Source organism: Capsicum annuum, chromosome 9, assembly GCF_002878395.1.
Source record: "Capsicum annuum cultivar UCD-10X-F1 chromosome 9, UCD10Xv1.1, whole genome shotgun sequence".
Classification (NCBI taxonomy): Eukaryota; Viridiplantae; Streptophyta; class Magnoliopsida; order Solanales; family Solanaceae; genus Capsicum; species Capsicum annuum.
The window spans coordinates 148,648,152-148,671,986 of NC_061119.1; the positions used below are offsets into that span (position 1 = coordinate 148,648,152).

General features: G+C 35.9%; 1 long non-coding RNA gene across 1 annotated transcript; it reads right to left on the bottom strand.

The window, feature by feature from the left end:
- Positions 1 to 9,515: 9,515 nt before the first annotated feature.
- LOC124887395 lies at positions 9,516 to 14,345 on the bottom strand. Its single transcript, XR_007045030.1, has 2 exons — positions 14,241 to 14,345; positions 9,516 to 10,700 (listed from the first exon to the last, which is right to left on the bottom strand). It is a non-coding gene; the product is annotated as an uncharacterized LOC124887395 (long non-coding RNA).
- Positions 14,346 to 23,835: the final 9,490 nt, after the last annotated feature.

Below are 23,835 nucleotides of genomic sequence, written 5' to 3' on the forward strand. Positions count from 1 at the left end.
AAATAAGTGTGAAGAAAGACATGTGAAAGAAAAAATGAATAAAAAAGACAGGTATAGTAAAAATAAAAGAAAATATAAAAGAAAGTGAGAAAAAGAAAACCGCACCTGGTCCAAGATGTATGTGCTTTAAAATTAAAAGGGAGATATAAGGGTGGAAATAAAATAAAAAGATAGAGTGGAAGATAAGTGGACCCCAAAAAATGTGTAGTGTCGAGGAGGGTTAGTCACTAAATAAATCCCAAAAAGATACCTTACCAGCCCTTAACCTACGTTACTAGCCAAATAAATTCCTTTAGTGATCCTATCTTGACTGTTCAAAAACTTAGGAAGAGAGCATATGGGCAAGCCTATTGTATTTTGTATACACCGGTGAAACTTTTTTGTGAACGGGAGCATTGTTTGATATATTTCGGAATGAATTGTCAATCTTAGATGAGAGTGAAAAAGGGATTTCTTTGATTGTGAGCGCACATAAGGTATGTTGTTAGGTTGCTAGATTGATTAACGAATGTGATTTGTATATGCCTAATTGTCTGTTACTAATGTAATGCCATCATCAGATTTCTTTTTGTCATTCCATGTACCGAGTCGTATACAAAGTTGTTTCTTCAAAAGTTGAAACTAGGAGGGGGAATAAAAGTATTGAAAAATTTAAATTGAAAGTTCACTGCCATAGGTATCTTAGGATCTTCCTATTTGTGCATCGTTGTTTTGTGATTTTTTTTAGCTTTTATTTAGCCTGAAAACACACAAACTTCTATGTTGAGGGCATTGATGTGTCGTGGAAAAACAACTCTTTCGATGCTTAAAACCATGAAATTAAGTTTGAATTTAGGTAATTTTAGTAGATATTATGTGCTTTTGTGGTTATTACAGGTAAATATAAGTGTTGGACTAAAATTGGAAGAAAAAGACCTAAAAATACCAAAGTCATAGAAGGTACGTGTCTCTTCATGAGTCGTCAACACCTCATACGACTCATAGGCTAATTCCTAAGCACAACAGAAATCAAGGCCAGTAAGAAAAGCTAAGTATTGAGAAAATATGACTGAGCATTCGAGTAGTAAGCTAAGGATATGGGTCATATCATGAAAGCATACGCAGAGCAGAACCCAAGGAAGAAAATCAGAGTTGAAGTGTTAGAAGACTATGAGCCGGAAGTCTAAGTACAATAAGTAGATAGAATGATGTGGATTTAAGCAAAAAAAAAAGAATCAAAAGAAGGATAAAAGTGCATAGCTGAAGACCCAGCACAAAGTCAGGCTCAGTTATTGTGATCGTGGTCAATCAAGTTGGGTCATCTTTCGTGACTGCGTGAATCTTACCACAGTCATGGTAGCCGCGATCATAGACAAGCTAGTGCGATTGCGTCAATACAGGAATATGCCCAAGGGAAATTTTATAAATTTAGATAGCTGACCCCAAATCCCTTAAAAGGCTCAAATCCTTTCTCATTTTGGTATTCTAGACTTTTGGGGAAGATTTGAATTTGAAGTTTACAAACCCAAAATCGAGCAACAATTGTATTTGAATTTAGTAAAATTAAAGGATGGATGACTTGAATAAAGCATATGGTATATTTCTTTCTCTTTGCTTCATGAGTAGCAAAACTTTCCTAATCTTGTGATTATGTTGAACTAAGGTGCAATTATGTAGGGTTGTGATGTATTTGTGTAGATTCTAGTTGGTTGATGATGGGTTTCACTATTTCTTAATGGAATTGGTTGGGGTTTTAGGGTGAAAACCCCAAATACTCAAGATGGATTTGTGAGTGAAAACCCCAAATTCTTAAAAGCTCACATCATCCTTGAAAGAGGGGTATGGGTGAACTTTTGGAACCCATATCATTCTTGAAAGAGGGATATAGGTGACAAAGCAATAGTGGACAATAATGGATGTAGTTTGCTATCTTTTTTCATTTTAAAAATAAGGATGAGTAGAGAGTTAGCTATGTTTTGGGCATTTTCCTAGAAATAGGGATGTCCAATTAAGGTATTAAGTGGTTCTAATTGACACACTTGTTAGGTACTAGAAAGGGTCAACGAGTGATATTCTTGAGGTTTTGTTGACAAACTAGCCTCAAGGACCTTCGACTTATCCTACCACATCATTAATAACTAGAATTTGTACCAAATCATCATGTTTCTATGCATAACTTGCCCTTAGGTAGACATAATTTCAAGATCATTCTCATATTGAATTCTAAACCACAAGTGTTGCCTTAATTCGTCTACCAGAGTTGTTATTGATAAATCCTTATTCCAAGCCACCCCCCTCCCCAATTTTAAATCATAAATTTTACATTGTTTACATTATAGGTATCTTTTTAGTAACTATTAACACCCATAAGACTAGAAATCTAATTTCGCGCATCGTGGATTCAACCGCAACATAGTTGAGCTATTGACAACAAACATCCTCTACCAACAGGAATGGTATAGGTGAATGTTATCATGAGCCACTCATACTCAGAACAGAACTTAGCCACACACACTATTTAGGCTATGATTTTAGTCTAATGACTCATTAAGACTCTCTATGACTCGTAGGGTAAGTCATAGTCAGGATAGTGGGGACAAAATTTTAGAAATTCTCAGAGATCAACATCTGGGATGTTTCAAAAACCAATTAAGGAACCACTCTTGATGTGGTCTCTTAAAGATGTGATGAAGAAATTATGTCCTATGGCTCCTAAAGTGAAGATCGCCTTACCGTTTGGATTTAGTGATGCCATTATAACCTTTGTGGTTTCTTACCTCTTGGTGATTCCCATAGCCAACTCCTTTGGGCATTTTTCAATAAGTTTTTAATGATTACCACGAAGGATCCTTTGTTATATCTTAAGTGTGTGCAACCTTGGCATAAAGCTATGATTATTTGTGCTAACCCTAACCCTCATGTCATAAGGATATTGTATTTGTTTGTCCTTCTTTTAGTTTTGCAAGGTTTGGATTTGAGGTTGAATTATTTTCAAGAAGGGGGGGATGATACAAGCCAAATTGCCTATGGACCTTTGGATGAGATACGTATGATGCTCGAGGTACTTGATGACTCCTTAGTGCTATAAAAAGATGCCTCATGGATGAAGATTACCATTAAGGAGGTTCAAAGGACTTTGACGAGGTCAAAAGAGTGCAAACCGGGGCTTGAAAGCCCTTTGAAAGGGTCATGTGCCCAAGGTATTTTGGATTTACATTTTTATCCGCTCTAGCATTTCAAGAACGGGTCAAAACATCCCCTAGTGTGCCTTTTCTTGCATTTGGGTCACTTTTGGGCTCTAATTATGTAATATTTAGCCAAATTATAAATACTTGGTAGATAGGATTATTTAGTTAGTTTTTATTAATTGATAATGATGAATTCATGAACCTCCATTGGAAGTGTTTTGAGAGCTTGAAAAAGTGAATGTTGATCTTTGATTAGAAATGTTGGTTATAAGAGAGATTCAATCCCCTCTGCGATCACGTAAGAGTTAGGTGCTATTTGGTAATCTTTAAGGGAGGTTTTTAGGTTTGATACACTCTTTGATTGCCTTTTGTTGTTATATTTGTGTCTATCGTACTATCTTTTCTATCCTATCCCTCTATCTTTACATTTTTCACTTTTAAATTTGAGTCGTTGTGGCAAGAATCGTATCATCGACATAGCCATATTTTTTTTAAAATATAAAAATATATAAAATAGAATTATAAAAGAGAAATACAAAATAAAAATAAAAAATAAAACAAATAAAAAATGAAAAAAAAAAAAGAAATAGAATCTACAGATAGAACAGAGAACAAATACAAAAAAAAAGTGAAAGAAAGAAATGAAAAGAAAAACAAAAATAGGAAAAAAAAAACAATAAGGGAAAAAGGGAAAAACACGTAAAAAAGAAGATGAAAATCAAAAAGGAAAAAAAAAAGAAAAGAAAAATAAAACTTAGGGATAGAAGAGAGAAAAAATGAAAAGAAAGAATCAAAAAAGAAAAAAAAAAGTGAAAAAAGAAAAACAAATCAAAAATTAAAAAAAAAATGATGGTGAATACAAACACGAGTAGTTATGATGTATCTGTCATCATTCATGGCTTGTACTCGATATATCAACATTTTTCAAAAATACAAAAACATACAAAATATAAAATGGAACAAAAAAATAAAAAAATGATAAAGAAAAAAAAAGAAATTAAAAAGGAAAAAAAACAAAAAAAAAATACAAGAAAACAAAAAGAAAGAGAAGTAGAGGCGAGAGATAGAAAGGAGGAAAAAAATGAAAAAGAAAAGAAGAGAATGTTAGGCAATAGTATAATTGTATAGACAGAATATTCTCTTTCCTAGAATAGGATTTTATTACTAATTGTGTAGTTATAACAATAGATATTCTTTCCTAGAATAGAACTCTAACCTACAGTTGTATAGCTATAAGTATTTCATTATGTATTATGGAACAAGATAAGTTGCTATTCAGAAAATCTTGGTTTCTCTTGTTTCTCTATCATGGTATGAAGAGCCACAATCTAAATTTTTTCCTTTTTTCGTGCTTTCTGTATTCTTTGCACAGGTACTTTACTACCTTCATAAGTTCCTTTTGTTCTCTCTGTTTTTCCCCCTCTTTTATAATCAATCGATCAATGGATTCACAATCCTCTTCGCACGATTTGCTCTCCACAAAATTGGATGGTTCCAATTTTGCTCTTTGGGAATTCCAATTTGGAATTTTTGTTCAAGGCAAAGGCCTTTTTGGGTTGTTAAATAGATCAGCACGTCCACCAATAGATACAAAAAAATTGGATCTTCGGAAATTGAATAATGCGAAGGTAATCGGTTAGATGTTGAATTTGGTACATACTGATATTGCTATGGGGCTTATACCTTTCAGTGTGGCTTCTAAGATATGGACCCACCTCTGTACAATCTACCAACAAAGCAACCTTGCATGAGAGTTTGAATTGGAATGCAACATTGCAGAATGCACACAAGGGGACAAGAATGTTCACTCATTTTATGCTGGCTTGCAGTTGCTCTGGTCGGAACAAGATCAAATTCTTGGGCAAAATATTTCTAAGGCAGGGCTCAAGGAGGTGTTTGAAGAACAAAAGAAGACAAGGGCGGTGCTATTCTTAATGAAAATCCGTTCTAAATTTGAGCCAATTCGTGGCAGTTTGTTGAATAGGGAAGTCACACTTACTCTTGACGTTGTGTTGGCAGTCGTCTTGCATGAAGAGATAAGACTTGGAACTCAGGTTGCTATAGAGTCTACACCATTACCTTCTGTTGCATTACTTGCAGGAAAATCAACAACCTTTGCTGTAACAGGAAATACTAAGAGAAGTGTCCAATGCTATGAATGCCAAGACTTTGGTCACATCACAGCCAATTGTCCTAAGAAGAAAAAACATTTGTGCTTATTGCAAAAATATTGGCCGTCATATTTCAGATTATCGTCGTCGCCCAAATCATTCACGAACTGCTCACGAAGCTTACCAGACAAATATCACTACATCATCTAGTTCCTTCCCTACTGGTCATGATCTTGAAAAACTAATTCAAGATTCTATTGCAGCTGCTCTTCCCGAAGCCATCTCAAGTGCACTCTCGGCATCCTCTTCGAGTACAAGTAATTTAATTAATTCTACTTGGCATCTAGATTCAGGGGCTTCCAATAATATGACAGGTGATTTGTCCCAATTCTCATCATTATCTAGTGGTGTTTCTAAACATGTTATTCATACAGCAAACGGGCATACATTACCTGCATCGGGTATTGGTTCTGTTGGAAATCTTTCTAATATTCTTTATGTTCCAAATTTGAAGGCTAATTTGGTTTTAGTTGGTCAACTAGTTGATCAAAACTGTGTTGTAAAAATCTCACCCAATGGATGTGTTGTTCAGAATCTGAAAATAGGGATGACCATGGCCACGGGGCGTAGATTTGGCAGAATATTCCTACTAGAGTCGGTTTACCGTCACTTGCATCATTGTTTTCTTTCAGTTTCTGCAGCGGATGTTACTCGTTCGAATAAATTGCTCACTCTTTGGCATGATAGGATGAGTCATCCTCATTCTTCTTGGCTTCATCACATACTTAAATCATGTCTTCCTACAGCACATCACATTCATTCCAGTCTCCTTTTGGCATCTACAAATTGTGCCGATTCAAAAAGTCACAAGCTTTCTTTTCCATCCAGTTCATATGCTTATGAAGATCTATTTGATTTAGTGCATAGTGATGTTTGGAGTCCTTCTCCTATTTTGTCAAGGATGGGATATAAGACTTTGTGCTATTTATTGATCATGTATCCAGATAAACCTAGGTGTTTTTTATTAGAAATAAATCTAAGGTTCCGACTCTTATTATGAATTTTGTTGAGTATGTTTGTGCACAATTTCATAAAACTATAAAAGTATTTCATTCTGATTCAGGAGGAGAGTACACTAAGACTAATCTTGTTGATTTTTTCAAAACAAAGGAATTATTGCCCAACACACTTGTCCTCATACTCTGAAACAAAATAGGGTCATAGAAAGAAAGAATCGACATGTTTTAGAAACTACATTGGATTTATTGAGTACGTCAAATATGCCAAAAAGTTTTTGGCCCGAAGAAGTACATACTTCTACATATTTGATCAATAGACAAACTTTCCAGTCATTGGAAATGAGACACCATATTTCAAATTATTTCATAGTAAGCTTGATTATTCTCACTTGCAGGTTTTTAGTTGTTTCTGCTTTGTACATCTTCCAGCACATGAATGACATAAGCTTTTGGCAAAGGCGGCACAATGTATTTTTGTGGGATACAGTGATACACAAAAAGGGTATCTCTGTTATGATGCATCTCGTCTTCAGCTTCGAATATCTAGAGATATTATTTTCTTTGAGGATCAGTTTTCTTCAAATACAATGCTAAACATGCTTCAGAATCTCTCTCTTTTCTTTACAAGTTTGATGACGATGTGGTAGCTACTGACCCTCATCTTGAGTCTTCGAAACAACCTATGGACTATGATAATGGTGATCTCCAGCCTTTATCTCTTTCAAGTATTGATCCTCCGGTTGAATCTCCAGAACAACCCATGAACAATGGTAATGAAGCTCTCCAACCTTCATCTCTTTCTAGTATTGACTCTACATCATCATTCTCATCTTCGGAAGAGGGATCCTCTCATCCAGTTACTCCTCCACGTCGGTCTAGAAGAACAAATCACCATGCTCCCGATTGACTTGGCTACTCTCCAGGAAAATTTGGTAAGTCCTATGCCTTGCACACCATACTACATTCTGTTGAGGTTCCTACATCTTACTCCCAGGATTCTACACAAACCTGCTAGAAAAAGGCAATATCGTACGAGCTTTATGCACTGAATGAAAATTCAACTTGGGACTTTGTTGATAAACCAACTAATGGAGTTCTCATTGGAAGTAATTGGGTGTATTCTATTAAAATAAGTCATATGGTACAATTGATCGCTATAAAGCTCGACTGGTTGCTTAAGGGTACAAACAGAAGTATGGGGTGAATTATGAGGAGACTTTTCTCACCTGTTGCTAAGATGACAACGGTATAGACATTATTGGCCTTGGTTTCAATTAAAGGCTGGACTTTACATCAGTTGGATGTGAAAAATATGTTTCTTCATGGTGACTTGGAAGAAGTTGTCTTTATGAAACCACCACCTGGGTGTGTTCTGCCAAGACCAAATATAGCTTGTCGTCGTAAAAAATCTCTTTATGGCTTAAAACAGGCTCCCAGATCTTGGTTTGACAAATTTTGACCCACGATTCAAACTGTAGGCTTCTCTTAAAGTTCTTCAGATTATTTTTTATTTCTTCATACTTCTCCGGTAGGTATCACAGTACTTCTCGTCTATGTTGATGATATCATTATCACCAGAAATGATCAAGAGAATATTACTAAGTTAAAAAAATTCTTGTATACCTCATTTAAGACGAAGGACTTGGGACGATTGACATACATTCTTGGGCTTGAAGTTCTATACTTTCCTACTGGGATAATGCTTACACAACAAAAGTATATTAGTGTTCTTATTGCTACAGCTGGTCTTACTGATGACAAGGTTGTATACATCCCAATGGAGATTAATACGAAATATAAGGAGGCTGATGGTGAACCATTCAGTGATCCCACATTGTATCGGCAGTTGGTGGGATCATTAGTTTATCTCACTATGACAAGGTCGAACATCTCATATACGGTACAAGTTCTAAGTCAGTTTGTAGCTAATCCTTACCATATACATCACATTGTATTACATCGTGTCATTCAGTATGTATGTGGTTCTATGAATCAAGGTGTTCTATTCCGTTCAGATTCTCCGATAAATTTTAAGAGATATATTGATGCAGACTGGGCTGGTTGTCCCGATTCTCGTCGTTCCGTTACTGGTTGGTGCATGTTTCTAGGTACATCCTTTATATCTTGAAAATGTAAGAAACAATCTCGTACATCTAAATCATCTACGGAGGCCGAGTATCGGGCTTTGTCGGCAGCAAGTTCGAAAATTGTTTGGCTACGACGTCTATTATCTGAGTTTGGTGTTGCTATTATGTCTCCTACAGTGTTACATGTTGATAACACTAGTGCGATTAAAATAGACACAAATCCTGTGCAACATGAAAGCACAAAGCATATAGAGGTGGACTGTCATTATATTCGGGAACTAGTTGTTGACCGTCTTATCACTCTACAACACATTTCTTCTCATGATTAACTTGTTGATTTGTTTACAAAGGCTATGACACGCGCACGACATAATTATCTTAGCTCTAAATTGCTACTATGTGATCACCGGTATCAATTTGAGGGGGGATGTTAGGCAATAGAATAATTGTATAGACAGAATATTCTCTTTCCTAGAATAGAATTTTATTACTGATTGTGTAGTTATGACAATATATATTCTTTCCTAAAATAGAACTCTAACCTACAATTGTATAGCTATAAGTACTTCATTATGTATTATAAAACAAGATAAGTTGTTATTCAGAAAATCTTGATTTCTCTTATTTCTCTGTTAGAAAAAAAGTGAAAGAGAGATTGTAAATTGTAATTTTGAAAGTTAGGCTATTAGAAATCTCATTTTTCTGAAATATACGCTACTTTTTATAAGTGCTCCTTTTAATCAATGTCACGTTACCTAAATTTTAGATATTGCTAGGTCTGTGTATTTTATGGGTTAATATGAGCCCAAAAATAAGGATAAGGGCATTGGTGGACCAATAGATTGACTGAGGGCAGTCACAATTCAAATTAAATAGGTTGGGGGCTTTATTAATCAATTCTCCATTCTCTCTTTTAGATCTTGACTTTTGCTTTGATTGATGTGTCTTGTTTTAATAGGCTTTGTTTGCAATAGTAAATGCAAGTGATCTTCACAAACCCGATCTGGTTTAGAATTGTAAGATTAGTGTTCAATAGATGCATTTCTAGCATAGTTAAAATATTCAATTGAAACAAGATTTAGTAGAGAGTGTCAATTGAAAAGTTTGGGCAAAGGTGTTGCACATATTATATACACAACTAACAGTAAAAAATTAAAAATTATTATATAATTAAAGTGAAAAACATCAAAGTAATGCACCCTAATGTAACCCGTAAATACTCAATTAGGGAATCGTTTGTTGTTGCTACACTGAAAGGGTTTTCTCTTCAATTATACCTGATTGGTAGATGACTGTAGAGTTATTTTAGCTGAGGATTTCTTTTTTTTTTCTGGATCTGTAGCTGAGGAGTTGAAGACGTCTTCAAGGAGATTGGATTGACTTGGCATTTGTGAGAGTTTTTGAATGCCCATTGAGCAATCCGCCCAAATTCTTCATGCTAGATATCTATGGTGGAAGAATGAATCGATTTAGTAACTCAGCTGGTCTTGTGCTTCTTCATCAGTGAATTGACACCATCGATCTGGTCCAAACGACGAACATGGAGAAGCAGCGATTGAATTTCTTTCTCTTTCGCTTACTTTCGTTTTCGAGTTTTGCTTTTTTTTCTTTTACTTTCCCTTTTGTTCTTTTCACTCTTAGATCATTTTGGACCAAGTTTTCTTGTTGGACTCAATTTTTTATTCAGTAATAAATGTTATCATGGTCCAATCACTTCGGAAATTAAAAAAATGACAAACATCAACAAATATACGTAAGTACAGGATTCACATAGCTTGAAGTTAAAATATGTGTTATGCACTCTCACAAATGTTTCAAGCAAAAAAAAAACTAACGATGGTTAACTTGTGACATTTGACAAGTTCACAATTTCTTTTTGCTAGAACGAAATATTTATATATATAATACTATAGAGTTAAAGAGTTACAAGCAACAGTAAGTGTACTGCAGTTCCTAGCAGAAACCAAAGTAGTACTAGAACTAGAGTTCGAAACTAAAGTAGTATTAGAACTAGAGTTCGAAATTACAGTAGAAACTTGACAAACAAACATACTAGTACCAACACTTGACAACACAGATCGGTTCCCTACAGAAACTAACTTATTATAAGATGACCTAGAGATAAGTCTATTAGTAAACGCTCCTTCACGGTCCTGTTTCAATTGGGCTGCAACGATGTCGAGAGGAGATAACAAAATGGGTGAAGAGCTGGTCGATGTTATCGAGGAACCAAATCCAAACAAGGTGTCAGCTGCACCATTTGTTTCGTGGAAGTTATGTTGTACCGACGGACTCCCCAAACTCCTCAACATTAACCTGCAAGAAGCGACAAGGTTACCGTAAGAGGTGATGGGAAGAAAATTAGTTCCATAATTCAAGCAAGTCAGTTTAAATATTCAAGGGGTAGAGCCTGTCTTCTAGAACTAGTTGAAGTCCATAACATAAGTATTTTAGGTCAATCATATTAGGAAAATTTCCAAAACTTTGGGTCGCAAAACAAATAATCCATTGACCAGTAGAGTTGTGAATTAGACCACCAATGCCACATTGATTAACGGGGCAAGAATAGGAGCCATCAATATTTAATTTGTACTTACATGGCTCAGGAGGGAACCATTTAACAGTGACATTTACGGAACCCAAATTACTGCAGGGAATAGAATGATAGTTAAATACTCCAAGGCTTTGCTGTGAACAATATTAAGATTCAGAAAACTGGTCTTCTAATTGAAGACTATTATCATTTTGATGTAACCAAACATTCCAAATAGCAAAAGAAAGGATGTCCAACCAATTAATATCATCAATATTAAAAAGGGGATTAAGACTTTTAAGAGCGTTAAGCCAATGTCATTGGGACGTATATATACGTGAAACATTAAAGCCCATGTCCAACAAAAATTTTTGGGCAATGTGACAATAGAGGAAGACATAAGCAACAGTTTCAGGCTCTGTATGACAAACAGGGCATAAAGGATCATGAGTCAGTCCAATATAATGAAGACAGGCGGAGGATGCAATTTTTTCGTGAGAGAGCAAGCAAAGGAAGAATTTAATTTCTTTTTAAAGTATGAAGGTGCCAAATCCACCAAAACTCATTGGGGTAAGCAGTATGATGAGTAAAAAACTTATAAACCAAACTATATATTGGTGAAAATACAATTTTATTAAGAGACCAGTAAGACTTAATGCTATTTCCTACAGTGGTTGAGCGACGAACTAAATTTGCCTTGAGTACAATAGTTTGAGACATGTGAAAAGAGAGCATATCACAATCCCAAGAGTGGTCGTTCCAAACGTCGGCGAGGGAAAGATTTTCTTCATTCCTAAAGAGTACTTCTAAGAGGAGGATTATCTGGAATCCATTTTTGGAACCAAAAGTTAATAGTATTACCCCTAGGGGGGGCCCAAGCAGTAGCTTGTTGACATATTACCCCTCCTATTAAAATATTTTCCCAAATTAATGAGTGAGAGAGAGCTTTTGGGTCTTGATTATAAACAGAAAAAAGGGTGCTAGCCCAAAGTGAAGAAGGGTTAGTGAAAAGTCGCCAAGCAAGGCAAGCAAGGAGAGATTTATTCTTTATCGTAGATTGTTGGAGGCCGAGACCTCCATTCTCTTTAGAAGTTGTCACCTTCTCCAAACCAACATGGTGAATTCTTCTTTTTTGAGAGGTAGAACCCCAAAGGAAGTTACGTTGAATTTGATCAATAGCATTGCACGTTTTTTTAGGGAGTTGAAAATAAATATCGCATGATATAACAAGGAATGGCACTTAAGGTAGATTTCGCAAGTGCCAGCCTTCCAGTTGGGGAAAGAAAATTTAGCTTCCAAGAGGCAAGTTTTTTCATCATATTTTCAAGAAGAAACTGAAAATTGGCATGATGGGGTTTGTTATTCAAAATAGAGAAACCTAGATATTTTCCAAATGTTTCTGAGGAAGAGATATTGAAAGTATCTTTAACAAGATTTTTTATAACGTTAGAGCATAATACAAAGAATATAGCTTTTGATTTTAAGATACTAATTTTTTGGCCGAAAAGATTACAAAAACAGTTCATACACCCAAACATGGTGCGTATTGATTGGGAGCTAGCTTTAGAATTAACGTCAAGTCGTCCGCAAAGAATAGATGGGAAAGTTGGAGATTGTTTTTATGGATGGAAATAGGTTCCCAGTTTAAAAGATCCACCTCGTGTGTAATGTAGTTGGAGAGGAGGTCCATGCATAGAATAAAAATATAAAGGGACATGGGGTCTCCTTGTCTAATACCACATGAGGGGGAGAAGTAATCCGGCTGGGTACCATTAACAATAACGGAAATATTACTAGTAGAGATGCGATTCATGATAAGGGTAGTAATCCTAGGGGGAAATTCAAAGAACAAAAGCGTTCGATAAACAAAGAACCATTCTAGATTGTCAAAATCCTTTTCAAGGTCTAGCATAAGCATAAGGCAACCTTTTTTACTTTTGGTTTTCCTAAGGTAGGTCATAAGATCTTAAATAATAATGTCATTATCACAAGCCCGACGCCCCTTAATAAAGCTAGATTGGAAGGGACCGATAAGGCTGGGAAGGTAGGGTTTAATCCATAATTTTGGTGATGATTTTATAGATCGTATTACACAAACTAATGGGACGATTTTCTTTTAGAAGTTTTGCATTAGCAAATTTAGGGATAAGACACAATAACATATCATTAAGAGCTTCTAGCAGTGTTTGGGTCAAAAACACCTTATGCCATAAATTAGAAATAGAATTACCATTAGTTCTCCATTGGGACGGGAAAAAGTAGGGATGAGGGCCATCCAGGCCTGGGGCTTTAAAAGGTTTGAAAGAGAATAAATCTTGAGTAATTTCAACATCCCAAAGGGGTATATCTAGAGCAGAGAGATCAAGTCGGTGGAACCTAGTAGGGAAGGTTCGAATATGTTGCCAATTCGAACTAGTAAGGTCTGTAGTAAAGCAATTATGAAATAATTCTAAGTATGGTCAGAAAGTTGTACAGGGTTAGTAATTCATTGATCTTTATCATCTTTAAAATAAGAAACCTTATTCCTACGCCTTATATTAATAACGAAGAGATGGAAAAACATAGTATTTGCATCCCCTTTGCTAATCCAATTAATACGAGATCGCATCTTTCAAAAAACTTGTTCGACGCGAAAGGTGTCATTATACTCTAAAGTAAGATTTTTTTTCAAGAGATTGTTGGAAGAAACTTGTAGAGCCATATGGCGATGCTTCTCTTTTAAATATTCCTAAAAGTGAGCTTACTCCAAGTAATAATAGAATCTCAAAAAACAGGAATGGCTTCGTGGAGAGATCTATTTTCCCAACAACTGATAATGAGGCTATTAAACTTTGGATGATCCATCCAAAATTTCTCCAACCTAAAAGGACTTCTACCATTAGTGGTACTTTTGCTAAGAGAAATAAGAAGAGGATTGTGATCGAAATGAGTTTTTGGGAGATGAGTAACATGGGCGTTAGGCCATATATCTAGGAAATTATTATTAGCAAAAACACGATCTAAACATTCCAGAATAAGACCTCTATGTTTTTTCCTATGGTTAGACCAAGTATATCGAGAGCCTTTAAAGCCTAAATCTAAGAATTGGCTGTTATTTATACAGGACCAAGAGACCAAAATTCAGAACTTCTACGATAATATAAATTACGCCCTCCCCATTTATCACTTAGGTTAAGAATTTCGTTAAAATCACCTGCAATTAACCAAGGGCAGTCTATAGTACTAGAAATACTTTTAGGATGGTTCCAGAGATCCATTCGAGAAGAAAAAAAAAGTACTAGATATATGATGGAAAGCCAGCATGGAGAGTTGTTAGGGATTACCTTAATCATCACATGAAGTTCTTGCAAAGATTGATGCTTGCAAGTGATGGCAACAAAGTTGGTGTTCCAAAGAAGCATTATACCCCCCAAACCCCCCCCCCCCCCCCCCCCCCCCCCCCCGCCGCTCAACCTTGTGCGGGAACTTTTCAGTAGTCATTAATACCAAATTCATGAACAAGACCTAAATGATCCTGCAACTTCAAAGAGCCACCAAACATGGGTTATGAGTATTAATAAGCTCCCTAAAATTACGCTTGAAATCATTATTATTAACACCCCTAGTGTTCCAAACTATAAAGCAAGTAGCAAGATTCATGGGGGTATAGAAGGAAGAGAGAGAGGGACCCCTCCCCAACTGGAAATTGACTAAAACAGAGGGTCGGAGTCATGACAACCACGTATTTCGCCAGAGCATTGTTTTATAGATGGTCTCAAATCGAAGAAGCTCTTTAGAAGGGATATTGGACACAAGTGAATGTATTTCTTGTCCTCAACCTCAGAAAAAATCATCAGAGAGGCATTTTTGAAGTTTGCAATTTCCATGAAGGGTCCTCCTCAACTTTTCTCCTATGCCTCCTAGTAAAAGATCCATCGGGGGAGGAGATAGAGTGGCAAACTGTCCCTGTTGAAGTGGCATAGGGCTCCAAGGAAAGAAGAGAGGATTTTTGTTGATCGTTTTCTGTGGCATAAAGAAGGGCGTCTGAGCCACTGCATTCATGTTCGGGTATTTATTTAGGAGATGGGGGAGATTCCACAATGTAATCAGAGTATGGATAAACTGGGGAGTGAGTGCTGCACTAACGGATCCATCGCATTCGTGAGCCACATTTGGTTGACGAAGTACTCGATGTATATCTTCATTCCCTCGAAATCAACCGAGCAAGAAAGTTTTGATTTTGAAGGATGACTAGGGTCTCCATAATGTTTAGGTCCATCTAGAATAATGTTGCATGTCCCTGAAGAGCTTTCTTTATCCATGATTTTGGTTGGTGAAGTGGATAGACAGGTTGAGTAGTATAAAGCAAAGGATTTTGAGCCAGTAGGGAAGGAGCTGGGGGATTGTCCGTGGTTGGCAATCTCGTGGGATGATGAATAGAGGAGAGATGTATTTTTTTATGTATGAGGAGGTTGACTTTGTTCATTTTTAAACGAAGCGGGATGCAGCTAAATAGGTGGGGGATGAGGCTATTTGAGTCTGATAAGGCGTGAGTGTTTGTGTGTGATATTGGTAAAGAATTTGTAGTAGGATTTAATAAAGGTGGATTTTGAGAGAGATTATGAGCAGCATTTTGCATGTAATGTGTCTCTGCCAAATGTAAAGAGGGCGGAGATGTAATTTCCATGGCCAACTCAGCCCTAGAGGAATTTAATTTTAATGGAGTTTCGTGATTAGAAAGAATGGAACAGTGGGGAAACGCATGGGTGGAGGACACACAATGGTGGGATAAGTAGAAATATCCCTCATTTGTAATGACGGACTCCAACTTCTCTTATTTTTCTTCCTGGGGTCAATAGAATTTGCAAAGGGTCCAAAACTTTATTGCTAGTATCAGGAATAATAAATGTAGGGGATACAGCTTTTCAGAGCGTTATAATTATTAGCAAGTTTTTTAGTGCCTTTTCTAACAATGTTATTGGTGATTAGGTGAGATTTATTATACTCCCTCGTTTGGAATTAGATGAACTTTTCAACCTTGGCACACCCATTAAAAAATCTCATGATTAGGAGTATATTTTATTTTTTTATCCTTTTTAATATTGTAAGACTCAATAATTAATTAAGCATAGAAAATTATAGCTTATGCATCCGTTGATTGAAAATCTTATAGGAATACTAGTAGTACTCCTTGAAAAGAAGAAAAAAAGTCAAATTTAATTAAGTTTGTATTAAAAATATAAGTGTTATTTTCAAAAAGTTTGAAAAGTGTAGTTATATTTAATACCTATTAAGGGTAGAATGGGAAAAAATTGTGTAAAATAGTCTTGATTTGATAAATTGGACAAGTAAATTGAAACAATTTTTTTTAAAAAGAGGGCGAACTAATTCGAAACGAAGAAAGTACATATTAGCAGTAGTTTTGACCATAGTAGAGCCCTGCACTGCTATAGAGCAGCGTGAAACTTGGGAAGAGAAACTAAAAGGTTTTGAGGACTGACCTTGAGTAGGAGAGAGATGATTATTCGTTACCTTGGGGCTTGCCGATGGTGGATTCGGTAGCGGAACCTTTTCTTTGGTTGTAGATAGTTTAGACCTAGCGAGATTCCATCATCTTGGAGGGAATTTAACCATTTGTCATTCATTTTATGGTGGTGTTGTCTCCGTTGTATGTTATTGGGAAGGGGATGTATTCTGCTAAGCCCGTAAACAAAGTTGGTTGGGTAGGAATATAAAGACAGCGTCCCTTAACGTTTTCAAACTATCCACACCTCGTACAAAAATGACCTTTACCTTCATACATGATAGTTTTTTTGTGATTTCCAATTGAATACAACTGAGTACAGGTTTATCCATCGGTATTTGCACACAAAGCCTGGCATAGCGACCTCTTAGGGTAGAATTGGTACAAGCATCTACTTTTAATAATGTACCAATTAAATTACCAATTCTTCTAAGTAGGTCGCCATCGTAAAATTCAGTTGGTGATAGGGGAAAATGGATCCAAACCTCAGAGGAGATCACCTTTTTCTTCTCCGGAATAAAATTGGGTTTTCATTGCTGGATTGATAAATATTGCCTATTGATAAACCATGAACCATGTTGAAGAACATGAGCAACACTCCGCCTTATTAAATTTGACGATATAATAATCGAGTCCCAGATTAATAAATGAAAAACCTCTACAGCTTTCCATAGAGCAATTAATTTTTCATGGAGATATTGGTGGGTTAATTTTTTAACCTAGTTTAATAATTAGGGAGTGTTTCCAAGGTGGATAGAGTCTTTCATCATCTTTTTTAGAGAGAAAAATATAATAAATATATATATACATACATACATATATATATATATATATATATATATATATATATGACTCGCCCCGAAATCGAGCCATGTCATATGGGCACCTCAAGCCCACATGAACCGGAGGTCGCCCCGATAATCCATTACAATCATCACATCAATCACAAGGGTCGGGTGAATCCCGAACCTATAATGAGATGGTGGAAAACATGCTACAAGTCATAACTTAAACGTGTCTAAAAACTTCATTAGATTTATCAAATAACCAATATACCCAAGTCCACAGTCATCCACAATACCTCTATAAAAATCAAAGTTTAGAAATGTATATATGGGGACAAGCCCCTGACAATAGCCAAACCAAGTGAAAATAAGACTAAGTGTAAAGATAGAGTGTAACGACCTAAAAATTTGATGAAATATGTGAAATTTATTATTTTATATGATTTGACTTTTTCCCCCCCTCCCCATAGTTGCATTATGATATATATGGAGTGTGGGAGTGATTGGCATAATTTTCGATGTATTTTGGTATCATTTATGCAATATTGTGATTTTTGATGGCCTCGAGATCCTTATTTTGGACTTATGTGGATATCTTTTGATCCACGATGGATGACCGAACGGACTGCGCTAGCAACTCCAGAATATCGATTTTAGGTTAGGTAGAACTTTGGTTCGGGTCCCGGTGCACTCGAGCTCATTTTGACCTATTGGTCGGAAAGTTGAAAAATTAAAAAATTGGAAATATGGGTGTGGGATCCACATTTGGTCGAAATGACCTTGGATGGAAATCTGACTTCGCCAGTAGATTCGAAATGTCAATTTTAGGGTGTTAGCATATTTGGTATGATTTTACGTTTAAATCTCATTTTGACCTTCGATTTGGAAAATTATAATTTTAGATTTCGGGGGTCAACTTTGTGAAAATGATATTTTTTTCAAAAATCTGATATCACCATCGTATCCGAAACGTCGAATTTAGTATTATTGCATAGTTCGTTTGTGTATATCGGACTTCAAATGAATTTCGGGCACCCCGTTGAAATCTAGGGTGAATTTGAAGTAAAAAATCTGGTGCAATACTAGATTTAAATACCTTTTTTTGGTCCTTTTTGTTCATTTTTCATCTTGCCTCGAGTTAAACCTAAAATAGTGTGTGAGCTTAAAAGTGAAGTGTGTGAGAGCTTGGAAAGCTAGATTAACACCTTTTTCCTGGTTTATTATGGATTAAAGGTAAGAACTCACCCTTTTCTTAGTAATTTCTTAATTAATTTCTCAGAACCCCAAAAATCTTAGGGCATGATTTTAAACCCCAATTTTACTCCTTTTCACTTGAATAATATTTTTTATCTAATAATTACTAGTTTATAATTAATTTAACCTTCAAAATAACTCTGATTCTTGATCTTAACTCGGATTCAAAGATTTTACCCAGTAAAGCTCAAAAATAGTTTTTCATCGATTTGAATCTCGTTTTTGACTCAATTTAACTTGAGTTTTCATCTGTAGGTTCCTAAAAATATGGAAAACATATTTTTAAAGTAAAGTTTCGATTTTTCCCTTCTTTTTTTGAAAACTCTTTTGGGGGTCCGTTTTGACTCCAAATCAAAAGTAGTCAATATGGGTGTCGTTGATTTTATCTTGATGCTTAGATTTCATATTTGATGTTTTTAGTGAAATTTGAGATTGTCCGTGAAAAGTAAGGTCGCGGGTTCAAGTGTAGTGAACTAATTTTGACTTTTGAGGTAGGTTATGGCTTAACTCTTTTAGACTAGGTTGGGTAGTAAATGATGATACAAAATGCATGTTAAGGGTGAAAAATAATCATGAAAAATGATTATTTATGTGTTGTGCCCATGTGGAGGCATATATATGATGTAATTATCAAAATTGAGTTATTATGTGATATGCGTGACCATGTGGGATCTTATAAGATATTAATAGTCTTCAATACATGTGAATAATTGTATTGTGTTGTTAAGATTCTTAATATGGTACCATTGGTGTATTGTGATTATATTCATATTTTATTTGACATATGAAACATGTGAAAATTCATAGATGAAACTAAAATAATGAGTAAATATTAGTTCACATGGTTGAGAAAATATATCATTGTGGTTGGTTGTGAAAATACTCATTGTGATTGATTGTGAGCATGATATCCTCATATCATACTCATTCATGAAATATTGGTATCACCATGGCAACATTTGAGAAATACTGGCGACACATTTTTAAAACCCTTTCGAGGGATGTGCCGGGGAGGTGATATTGTAACACCTTATAATACCCTTTTCGAGGGATGTGCTGGAAAGGAGATATGAGATATGTGGATTGTATACAGGTTGACGAACCCCTCATGGGTCCTATGTCGGGAAGCTTTAGCTCCGTAGGTATATACGGGGATTGTGCGATGATCTCAAAGTTTGTATGATGACCTAGTGAATCATTATCATCATCATATACATTGCACTTACTTTATTGTGTTTATGTTGTGTTGTGTTGTCTTATTGACTTGTCATCTATTCATTTATCTTACCTTTCTTTACTTGTATTTGATGATCTTGTATCTACATGTTCTCTCTTGTCTATTTATATGTGACATAATGTATACTTGTGTTTTATATCTTGGTGTGTCGTTGTAATATATGTGAGACATATTAAAACTGTTAGTGCAAGCGGTGTGGGCTACCGTTGTGGAAAATTTTCTGATTGCAGGTGACGTGACCTTAGTGTATATTTTGTATTCTTTATTTACTACTTTGCTTGGTCGGTCTATGATACCTACTGAGTATAACTGGACCGTAGTTCCTACTATGCCCTTTTGAGGCAGTTCCTAGCTCGAGTGCGCCTCAGCTTAATTGATTCAGGTGATTGTAGGAGCTTCCAAGGTAGCGATTGGACATTCATGCATCCAAAGTTTACCTTTATCTTTCTATAGTAGTTATGTCTTTATTAGTTTTCAGAGACAGTTATTATTCCTTTGTGGTTATTTTTTTGATGTATTTGATTCTTGGATTGGATTAGTAGTTCTTACACTATTGACACCTAGTTTTGGGTATGATTAGTATTTTGTATAAGTTTTTTCCTCATTGTTATGATTGTTTATATGGTTCGACTTCATTCTAGAAGCCTTACCTTGGGATATTTCTGTCTTTTTCTCTTTCTGTATCCATTTGGGTAATAGGCTTACTTGTCAAGGTACGCCGGGACAAGTGCCATCATGACCCTTATTTTTGAAAGAGCAGCTAGGTTTCATTGGTTTCAATGGTATAAGAACGAGATATCTAATAGAGCCTCATGGATTGAAACGTAGACGTCTATATCTATCTTTGAGAGGCTATAGGACGTCTTTAGGAACTTCCCTTATTTTATTCTTTATCGTGAGAAGTTCTTTCATATATTATATTCTGAGTTGTGTTTCACTCTTTCTACGGGAATGATGTGGCTTATACTACTATTAGTTGAGAGGTTCTGCGAGAGATTGGTGGAGATTGTTTATCAGTTGTAGGCCTATTGATGCTCCTGAGTTGTCATGGGATTAGTTTGTTGATGCTTTTTTAGAGAGATTCGTACCTTACAGTTTGAGGGATCGGATACGGGATAAGTCAGATCGTTTGGAGAAAGGCTCCATGATAGTTGCTGAGTATGAGGCATGTTTTCCTGCCCTATCCAGCTATTCCTATGATAGTATTTCCATCAAGTTTGAGAAGACTCAGAAGTTTGTGAAAGGCTTGGATGTCTTCCTTTAGTTGACTATGTCTTAGATGGTTGTGCTTAGGGCTTTCTTGCAGAGTATTGTGGATCATGCTATGACAACAGAGGGTATTCTTTAAGTATCTCAGGGTAGAGCCAAGAAGATGCATTGTTATTATGAGTTCAGAGGTCAGTCTCCCCATGGTAGAGATTTTAGTGGTTCTCGTAGATAATGTAGCCAAGTGCAGACGGCCTTACAGAGTTCAGGTGTTGGGCCTTCTAGTTCAACAGTTCAGGGTGGCCATTTGGGCCTAGTTATGCTTTCTCCTATTGAAACTGGTCGTAGAGGTTACTATGTGCCTGATGATATGCCCAAACTACACCTCTCTTATGAGAGAGTAAGCGGCCGTTATCAAATATATAACCCAACTAGGTTGGGGTCAAATCCCATAGGGAATATGGTGCTAATTAAGTTGTATGCAAATTAGTTGACTTTTAATCGTTCGTTTTCATAAAATAAATAGGGGGATTTGATTCAGTTCACAAATTAATGGTTTTAGTTTAACAAGATAAAATAAATGTAGTAGTATTCAAATTCAAAGAAAGAGCAAGCTAGGGTTATGTCCACCTTGTAGTTTTTAATACTTTCTAACTCTGGGCTTTACGAATTCATACATGCATCATGCTTACAGAGAAACATATTGTATTTAATAACATAATCCTAGTGTTTCTCAACCATCAAGGACTAATTTCCTTTAGTTCTCTCGAATCAAAAGTGTTTACCAAAAACAATACGAAATCTCCAAGTAGTTAATCCTTCTAAGGCATTAACATATGAAATAGGGGTTGGTAATCCTATTTTCTTGTCACTACTCTCCTTTCTGAACAACAACCTTCCTTTCAAACAAGTTGTGTTTTAAGATATATCCTCTATGTTTGCAACCACGAGAATTCAAGATAAACGAAGAGAGTATGATGTAAATAAATTAATGCATAATGAATTCAAAACCCAAAGTAATAGATTGTATGCTACAAGGCTTCCATAACCCTAACTAATGAACTTAGCTACTCATGAATAAAATGAAAATCATCATAAATATATTCATCATACCAAAAACTAGAAGACGATCTTGGTGTGCGAATTGTGAAAGTAAGAGAGAAGAAATATTTTTCTCTCTCGCCACCCTCAGCCGCTATTCTCCTTTCTCTGAATAATACAGAATAATTAATAATCAATAAAAATTCAGCATTAAGCCTTTTAATAATCTCTTCTCTCATAATTGCTTTCTAGGTCCCTAAACTAATTATAAATGACAAACTATTCTTGGACATAGTTTCTAGGCGCCATATTTGGTCTAGATTGTAGTTTCTAGGCGCTACATTTGGTCCAGGTTTCTACTCTCTCTTGTGTCGTATGCCTTTCATATTCCATAGTCCCATAATATCTTTATGTACCTCATTAATGCCTAAAATCATGCTAATCACATCGGTTAGCTCAATTACATAGAAGTAGAGTAAAAACATAAGAAACTAGGAACTTTGTTCTGTAAACATAGCTATATGGCCAAGAGCTGTCCTCACCATGTGTTTAAAGCTACTCCTATTTCAGCTGTATAGGGCAGGGGTACTACCAGAGCTGCGAGAGGTAAAGAAGATGGAACCCATGGTGGTGGTCGCGGGGCCACCCAGGCAGTTGGTAGTTGTTGTCAGTGTTATACTACACCAGCCAGACCTGAGGTAGAGGTTTCTGATGCTGTGATTACAAGTATTGTCCCCATTTGTTTCAGACCTGTATCTGTATTATTTGATCCCGAATTGAGTTTTTCCTATGTGTCTATGTATTTTTCTTTGGGTTTTGATTCTGTTAGTGAGACTCTTGCCATGCCTATTCGAGTATCTACCCCGATAGGTAATTCTTTAGTGGTGGATTGGGCGTATCGATCTTGTGTTGTGAATTTTTCTAGGTGTAAGACTTTGGTAGACTTGCTTATGTTAGATATGGTCAATTTTGATGTTATTTTGGGTATGGATTGGTTGGCTCCTTATCGTGTTGTATAAGATTGTTTTGCTAAGACTGGAACTTTAGCTTTGGCTGGTGTGACTAGGATAGCTTGGAAGGGTGCATTTTATTCTGGTCCTAAGAGGATTATATCTTGTGCTTAGGCTCGTAAATTGGTTGAGAGAGGATGTTTATCTTACTTGGACTATATTTGTGACACCAATGTTAATTTGCCTCCTTTCTTGGATTCTGTCCAATATATTTGTGAGTTTATAGATGTATTCCCTATGGACTTTCCTGGTATGCCTTCGGATCAAGATATTGATTTTAGTATTGATGTTGAGTCAGGCACCAAGACCATTTCTATTCTTCCTTGTAAGATGGCCCCAACAGAATTGAAGGAATTAAAGGATCAGTTATAGTAGTTGTTGGATAAGGGATTTATCTGACCTAGTGTTTTACCTTGGGGTGCACCTTTTTGTTTATGAAGAAAAAGGATGGGTCATATATTGAATATCAGTAGTTGAATAAGGTGACAAGTAAGAATAAATGCCCTCTTCTTCGCATTAATGATTTATTTGATCATCTTTGGGAGTTGTAGTGTTTTCAAATATTGATTTAAGGTTCGATTATCGCCAATTGAGGATTAGAACTTTGAATATTCTGAAGACAGCTTTTTGGATTCGATATGGTCATTATGGGTTCTTGGTTATGTCTTTTAGGTTGACCAATGCCCCTGTCGGGTTCATGGAGTTGATGAACTGGGTGTTTTAACTGTATCTTGACTCCTTTTTTTTGTATTTATAGATGATATCTTGGTTTATTTGGAGCATTTGCGAATTGTGCTTTAGAGATTGAGGGATGAGAAATTATATGCTAAGTTCTCTAAGTGCGAGTTTTGGTTGGATTCTATTTTTTTCTTGGGTCATGTG